Source organism: Triticum aestivum, chromosome 5D (assembly GCF_018294505.1).
Source record: "Triticum aestivum cultivar Chinese Spring chromosome 5D, IWGSC CS RefSeq v2.1, whole genome shotgun sequence".
Lineage (NCBI taxonomy): Eukaryota > Viridiplantae > Streptophyta > Magnoliopsida > Poales > Poaceae > Triticum > Triticum aestivum.
Genome location: NC_057808.1, coordinates 443,008,501 through 443,016,429, shown reverse-complemented (window position 1 = coordinate 443,016,429; position 7,929 = coordinate 443,008,501). Strand labels below are relative to the sequence as shown.

Genomic DNA, 7,929 nt, shown 5'->3' with positions numbered 1-7,929 from the left:
GGGGCTGCTACCAACAGTGTAGTTCGGAGGTGATCCGAACTGCGACCAAGCCGGCTTGAACCTAAGGGGTCGCGCGCTTAAGGGAAGGAACCTACAAGGTCGGATCCGAGGACACTGGTCGGATGTGATCCGAGCTGTATTCGGATTGTGGCCGAGTAGACTTGTGGGCTTTAGGATCTGTGCGAGGCCCAAGAATTGAGCCCGCGACAGATGCCTATATATAGTGGAGGTGCGGCACACTCATTTGGTTGATCGCTTCGGCGTTGTCAATAGGGTTTGCATGTGTTGCGAATAGCCACCACCACTCGCCGCTGACTGTGTGATCGGACCTAGCAGTCCGCCGCACGGTGTTCCTCCTGCACGCGCGGATACCATTAGAGGCGGTGCACCTGCGCCGCTGCGGCGAACCTGTACGAGGGATCCGACGACCGGCTGTTCGAGGGAGATCGGACGAGGAGGAGACGAACCATGCGGACGCGCTGCCCCAACTCTTCTTCCGCTGCACGACACTGCGCGTCTAGTGGTAACGAACTATGATCCATCTCCCGTAGCATGTTCCTGGTTGTTCTGCGTGTAGGAAAATTTTAATTTGCGGTCGATGCACCCTACCGTAGATCCCAATAGTTGCTCGATATGAATTTACATTCATTACCAAGTCTTAATGCACATGTTTGTGTTGGTGGATTTCATCCTTCAATCCATCCAAAATTCTTCATGCTTTGCCTATGAAATTTTCCTTCAAATATATCTCAATGAATACATTAGTCTATAAGGATTGTCATAATTACCAAAACCACACATGGGGATTACATGCACTTTCAGTAGCGACCTCAGAATTGTTAATAAGACACCCAAACAAGGAACGGAAAAAAGAAACACCATACGAACATAGAACTACACACACATGCACAACACTAAAATGACTATTGTCTACATGCACCTTCCTATCGATGGAAACGTTGACTTCCACTGAAAGGACATGTAATCCGTATTAGCGAGACAACAAAGTTTGATCCATGCTAAGCTAGAACCTCTTAACCATCCAACCACCAATGGTTGATTGTTCTTAGACATACATGGTTTAATGATTCAACGAAGACATGATGCATGAGATTAACATAGAGCAAGGCCAATGCAAATGAAAGGGCATGAACTACCAAATGCTTACAATCAAGTATTTGATACTCCTTGATAGTAGTAATTATTGGGTGTGCACAACTGACATCCATATATAATACTCTACGCTGAATGGAACACCCAACTTATGGAGCGCGTGGGTATAGACAAGTATACCAAACAGTCGTTCCTTTCGGGATTATAGTACAAAAATAGAAACATTGCTAACCACAGGGCCCCTCAGGACATGTGTGTGTGGTAAGCTGTCTAAAAGGAAAGAGATAAATCTTGCTTTGACATTGCTTGTTGGAGACACTGACGTGTGTGCTTGATCGGATCGAGCGTGTATAAATCTGGAGCTGGGTATTACTCCTCTGTGTTATCACTTACAACATCCAGATAGAGTCGAAAAGGGGATGGGTACCTCGCGCGCGCTGGAGCGGCCGATTTCAGACAGCGCTAAAAGTTTCCTGATTTAGTAGTTTGAGGGGAGAAAGGCCACACGCCCAGGGGGGGATGCGTAGGAGTAAACTCCAGTCGAAAATAACTTGGTAAAACAATCTCACATAAATAATAAATCTTGGATTTTTTGATATTCCAGGACGCATATGTGTCCTAACATATACTCCCTGATCTCAAATTATTTGTTGCAGAAATGAATGTATATAGAACTAAAAATGCATTTAGATACATTCATTCGTGCTATAAGTAATTCCGAACGGATGGAGTAGCTAGTCCAAGCAACCAACCACGTGGTGCACCTCGTTGTGTAGACTATGTTGACCTTTCAAGGCACTATTGCTGTCAAAACTCGAAATCTCGTGCACGTAACGTGAGTACAACATGACTACGTTAGTCCAAACTCCAAAGTACGTACGTGGTACTACTAGCTAGTAGTACAAAAGAGAGATGCCAACTTGCTAAAAACTTGTTTTTTTTTTAGTCAGTCAGCCAACCTTCAGAGGCAAAGCCAACTTGCACTTGATCGTCATAGATAGATACGTTTGGGTTACGACTTGCGACTGACACTGTTCCCCTAGCTTTTGCTATAAATTGGACGCTCTCCTCCTGCTTGTGAGATAAGCAGTTCTGAAGACTGAAGGCTCAACGCTCTTCCACCTCCAGCTCCAGCTCAGGTGATTCGATCTTCCCCCACATGCTTGCTTGTTGCTTGCATTGTTTTTTTTTACGGATGATTGCATTGCATAGTTGCATGCAGTTTCATCGATCTAACTTCTGCATGAAGGGTAAATACGTACGTGGGGAAGAGAGGCATGTCTGCGAAGGCCGGCAAGCCCCTGGTCCAGACCGACGCGGGGGCGTACATCGCTTGGTCCGGTGCTGACCAGCCGGAGCTCGCAACGGAGGGGCTCGGGTGTGGCCTTCTCGTGCTGAGGCCCCTCGGCTTCGCGCTGCCGCACTATGCTGACTCCAACAAGTTCGGCTACGTCCTCGGTGGCTCCGGGGTGGCTGGGGTCCTCCCGGTTGACGCCAAGGAGAGGGTCGTCCGCCTGAAGGCCGGCGACGTCATCGCCGTGCGCACGGGGGACGTCTCGTGGTGGTACAACGACAACGACGGCCACGCTGATGACTTGTCCATCCTGTTCATAGGCGACACGGGGCGCGCCCTCAGCCCGGGGGACATCTCGTACTTCTTCCTCGCCGGCGGCAACAGCGTCCTGAGCGGCCTTGACGCGGGCCTCCTCACCAGGGCGTGGCCTGGTGTGACGGAGGAGCAGGCGGCCACCGCGTTCCGGAGCCAGCCGGCCGTCCTCCTCACCAGGCTGAGCGCGAAGCTGCCCGGCGTATGCCCGCGCGAGCACGACAGGAAAGGGCTCGTCGTGAACGCCGGCCACGTCGCCGCAGGGACCCTGAAGACGCTCACCGGGTCGGATCTGGACGCGCTGGGCGGCCTCGGATTCAGCGCGGTGCTCCGGCGTCTCGAGCCCGGCGCCGCGAGCGCGCCGTGGGTGCTTCGCGAGGGCGCAGCGCAGGCGGTGTACGTGGCACGTGGGAGCGCGCGCGTCCAGGTCTCGTCTGCCGCGGGCGACACGCTGCTGCTGGACGAGGAGGTCCCCGCGGGGAGCTCGTTCGTTGTGCCACGGTTCGCCGTGCGCTCGTCGCCGCCGGCGCTGATGGTGCTGAGTGGGTCTCGCTGATCAAGAGCGCCAGGTACGTGACCGTGAGCTTGACAAATGCGCAATGCAAATCTTGTACTGATGATTGTTTCCGATGTCCCTTGTGTACATGGCAGGCCGGCGGTGGAGCACCTGACCGGGGAGGGCTCTATTTTCGGCGGCCTGACTCCACAGGTGGTGCAGGCATCGCTGAAGGTGGCGCCGGAGCTGGTGAAGCTGCTCTGAGCGGTGGTGACCGACTCTCGGTGCACGTGTGCGTTTACTTTCTGTCGTGCGTGTCAAATACGCTTTCTCCAACAAGAAGATCGTCGTGCACGCTGTATGCTGTGGCGACGTGTATCACTTGGTCTGTGATTGTACGCTGTACCGTCCTTTTTTCCCCTTCCGAATAAAAGTGTTAAATATCACGGCCTCTGTATTGATGGATGCATGTAACCTCCGTGCTGTACGTGCTTAATTACGTGAATAAGTTGTTTTTAGGGAAAATCTATATCGTACACGGTACACACTACGCATAGCTGTGTTCCCATGCGGCGGCACATGCACGCGGCGCGCTACAGCGCGGTGTCCTGTTCGCTACACTGCGCTCTGTGCTGTTCGCTGCAGGACAATGACGCTGTGCGCTACAAAGTTTGCAGCGATTGCTGGTTTACTGCTACACGTTGGTGGACAGCGTGCTACATTGACCGGTGTCAGTCATTACTAGATCATGATACGCGCGCTGCTGCGCCGGTCCATTTGACAAAAAACATTGATTGGATTATTTAAAAAATATTAACATGATCCCTCCAATCATGTGAGCATTATTACAAACAAGCTCAAGGTAATCAAATTTGTCCAAGCTGCATAGACATGCATGTAAAGGCTTTAGTTCTTAGAACCAACATAAAGCAACAATTATAAAAGGAAAATTTGCAGTTGTAGAAACCCATGAATTGAGGAATTTAGGATGCGGGGTGCAGGTATAGCATCAAGTGGTACTACTAAGTAAAACCACTATGCTAAAAAACGCCGCTGTGAAACCCCACACTGAACATATAGTAGCAAGACTTGCACTTGGCTGGAAAAAAAGGGAATGTTCAGCCAAGATTTATCTGAAAAAGCTGGATATATAAACATTCAATGAAATCTGAAATTGCAATGCCTCAGTAGAGGTGATATTTTACACTTATATGAAGTCACAACTGATCCACTACCATAAATACTTTATTTCTTCACATACTCTAACATCACGAAACATATTCTGATCATTTCACTTCTCTTAAGCTGTGTACATATGGCATACAGGCATTGGAAAAGCTCTCTAAAAAATATTGAACTAGCCAAAACCATGTATTTCTCCACTTTGAGACGGAATAGCTTAGAAGGTGTCCTAACAACTAAAAAGTTATAAGGTGTACAGGGTGCCAAATTACCTGAATACACGATTCTCAAAAAAATTGTAAAGAAAATACCATTATGAAGGTCATGTGCTAATCCTCCTTAGTAAGCCATCAACATCAATAGTACTACTAATTAAATAGGATGAAGCTGACCTTCATGGTAACCTACAGACCATTAGGATGAAAAGCAATCTAAATTGGATTTGCACGCACTAACACGAGCATGTAGTGAGAGAAAAAAATAGCTTCATTACGAGTTTACTTGCACAATTAGCATCCAATAAGTGTACTGAATCCATCGGTTTTAATTAACTTGAAGCCTTAAAGCGTATATAAAAAAACTTATGTGACCATAAATCTACTTCACATGAGAGCAGGGAGAATGTGATATCCTTTCATTTTGACTTATTTGGCCGCGCCGGGTTGGTTTCATCATTTGGGAGCCTTCCATCTTTGGTGCTACGAACTGGAGTCAGGACTCAGGAGGCACAGAGAGAAAATAGTGTTTCAAGTCAAGCACTTGACCCCTCAAAATTTTCGATATACATGTGGATCAAAGTAACTATTGAAGGACAATGAGTCAACCTACAATGGAGAAAGATTTGTCCAACTGTTCATGGATAAAGGATCTACCAAGCTGCCACACCCATTGAATGCATTATAACTATCCGTTTTCCACTAAATCAAGCCATACATAAAATAGGACAACTATTTCAGTGCACAACACTTTGATAAAACAACAAACTCCAGAAATCACATCATCATTTATTCCTAATTGTAACAATAGAAAATAATTACCATGAGATAAAGCATAATAGAACTAACCTGAACACCACCATATTGAGTAAGCCCCATGTCACCTGCATTAGCTTTCCATGGAGTTTTGTGAGGCTGGAGGTGTCCATCCCCAAGCAGCTGCACCTATTATTAGACAAATATTATGTTTATGATTGGAGAAAAGCCTGACCGAAAACATAGTCTTTTTGTAGTTGAGAGTACGAGGGGTTGATCCTGGGGTGCAGAGGAACATGAGACTCCGAAAAAGGGTTTCCCCCCGTTTTGTATACAAAGCAACCAACCGAACCACACAGGAATAGGTGCTGGAGCGGAAGCAGCACAGTCACGCCCAAAAGAAACGACAGAGAAAGAGCAAAAGAAACAAATGCCGACAACGGCGGATCAACAAAAACGAAGAAGCCTCGCGACCACTGTGCCCACCGGGATCTTCCACTAGGCTCCAAGACTCCGAAGCGCCGGCACCTATCAACACCTCCAAGAAGGATCGCGACGATGACGACGCTGCTGCCAAGGGTTTCCCCCGGTACACGACAAGGCGAGAGGAAGGGTAGCCCCCGACGCCCTCCCGGAAGGTCAGATGGCACCCATAGGCGCCACCGCGCCGGTGTCGGCCATGCCGACAAGGGTTTCCCCCGATCCCAACCCGCACCTCGGACAGTCCGGAGCCTGCCACCAAACCAACCACCACCCTTCGCCAACACGGTCATGAGGCCCCCACGCCGTCTCACCACGGCACCGCGAAGTGAGGACAGCACGGCGAAGAATCAGAGCCGGGACTAGGGTATCAGCACCGTCGGCACGCGGGAGGGCCCCACCTCCACCGTCAGCGACGGTAGCCGTCCGAACGCAATAGTAGGAGCACACCAGGCCCGTAGGCTCACATGCCCGGCTGAGCCCTTGTGGGTCTGTAAAGCTCCCGCCCTTGCGCTGCTGCCGACACGCCGTCAGCGCCGCCGCCCCACATCCGAGCCGCTCCTCCTCCACACCGAGCCGCAGACAACGAGGCCACGCCAGGAGATCGACCCGCTAGGACCCAGATGGGGTCGGGAGGGCCCAGATCTAGGCCTAGGGCGCGCCGCCGGCCAGCGCACGTCACCACGCCACCTTGCCGCCAAGGGCAGCACCGCCACCGCGCCCACCGCCGGCGACCGTCGCCGGGTCGTCGGGCTGCCGCCCAGCCGAGCAGCACCGCCGCCGCCACCAGCCCCGGGAAGGAGACGAGCGCGCGGGGAAGGAAGGGCCCGCCGCCGCCGGCACCACCCGGACCAGCGCCGGGGGCACCCGCCGGCGGCGGTGGGGGAGATCTACCAGAGGAGGGGTCGAGAGGGAGGGGAGGGGCGCGCCGCCCCGGCCACCTCCCGGGGAGGCGGCGTAGGGGCGGGAACAGGAGGGGAGGGGGGAGAGGGGGGCGGGAGGCGCCGGAGGGCACGCGCCGACGGCCGGCGGCGGCGGGAACCCTAGCGGGAGGGAGCGCCTAGCGGGAGCCCGAGGTCCGTTCCGGGAGATTATTGACAACCAATCGACCAGACTTTCAGTTCTCAGGAACATGAGACTTGCCGCTCACTGCACTGTACACAGTATATGTTGGCCCAGACCTCGTCGCCGAGTACTTTCCGGCGACGGTGACGATCGACGACGAACGCTTCTACTAGCCGATGCACTCTGGACGAGCTCCTTTACGCCGAGATGCACGCTGCACCGAGGTGCAAAGCTAGTAGCCTTGGCGAGCTGATCGATCCTTGTTGCGTACACACACGTAGCTAGCTAGAGCTTTCGATCCGATGGATATAGCCCCGGCGGAAACAACGCACGTGAACACAAGACGCCGGCGTATTGCCACAGGCTCGTATCGAGCCTGTTCTGATTTGTATTACTTCACAAACCCATGGTACAAAAGTACAAGGATACCTGAGTATTTATATTAGCTAGCTAACCTGCCAACTAACCTAGTCCTACTCGGTATACACTTCAATTTCTAATCGGACATGTACACGTCCCGTGCACACACCGGCTAGCAGGGGCATCAAGTCGGGTTTAATTCCAACAGTATATCTGGTACATACTTCTTACACGCTACAAAACATGTCTAATACAATAAAACTGCTCGCTGCATCAACTGAGATCTGAGTGAAATAAAGAAGTAAAAATACTTATGCAACCATGGTTGGTGCCGTTTGGGAGGGCCTCAGAGCGCTGAGGGCGTTGGACATGGGGCAAGAGTTGCCAGGTTTCCTGGTCGATGGGGTCGAGGAACGGGAACGAGTGTCGAAGGTCGTTAGTGGCCTATAATATAGAATGGCGGGGTTATACATCTTTCGAATGACCCATTGATAGGCGAAAAACTCTGGAACTATAACCGTCTTTCAACGTGAACACACCCTGTGTAAACCTCTAAAATGAATATTGACCAAGATTCAAGAAAAAGAATGTTGACCACATAAAATATCAATTACATATGAAAAGTACATGCTATTGTTTGGCTAGCAGTTTTCTCA

At 51.1% G+C, this 7,929-nt stretch overlaps 1 pseudogene; it reads left to right on the top strand.

The window, feature by feature from the left end:
* Positions 1-2,170: 2,170 nt before the first annotated feature.
* LOC123125400 (11S globulin seed storage protein 2-like) lies at positions 2,171-3,661 on the top strand (annotated as a pseudogene).
* Positions 3,662-7,929: the final 4,268 nt, after the last annotated feature.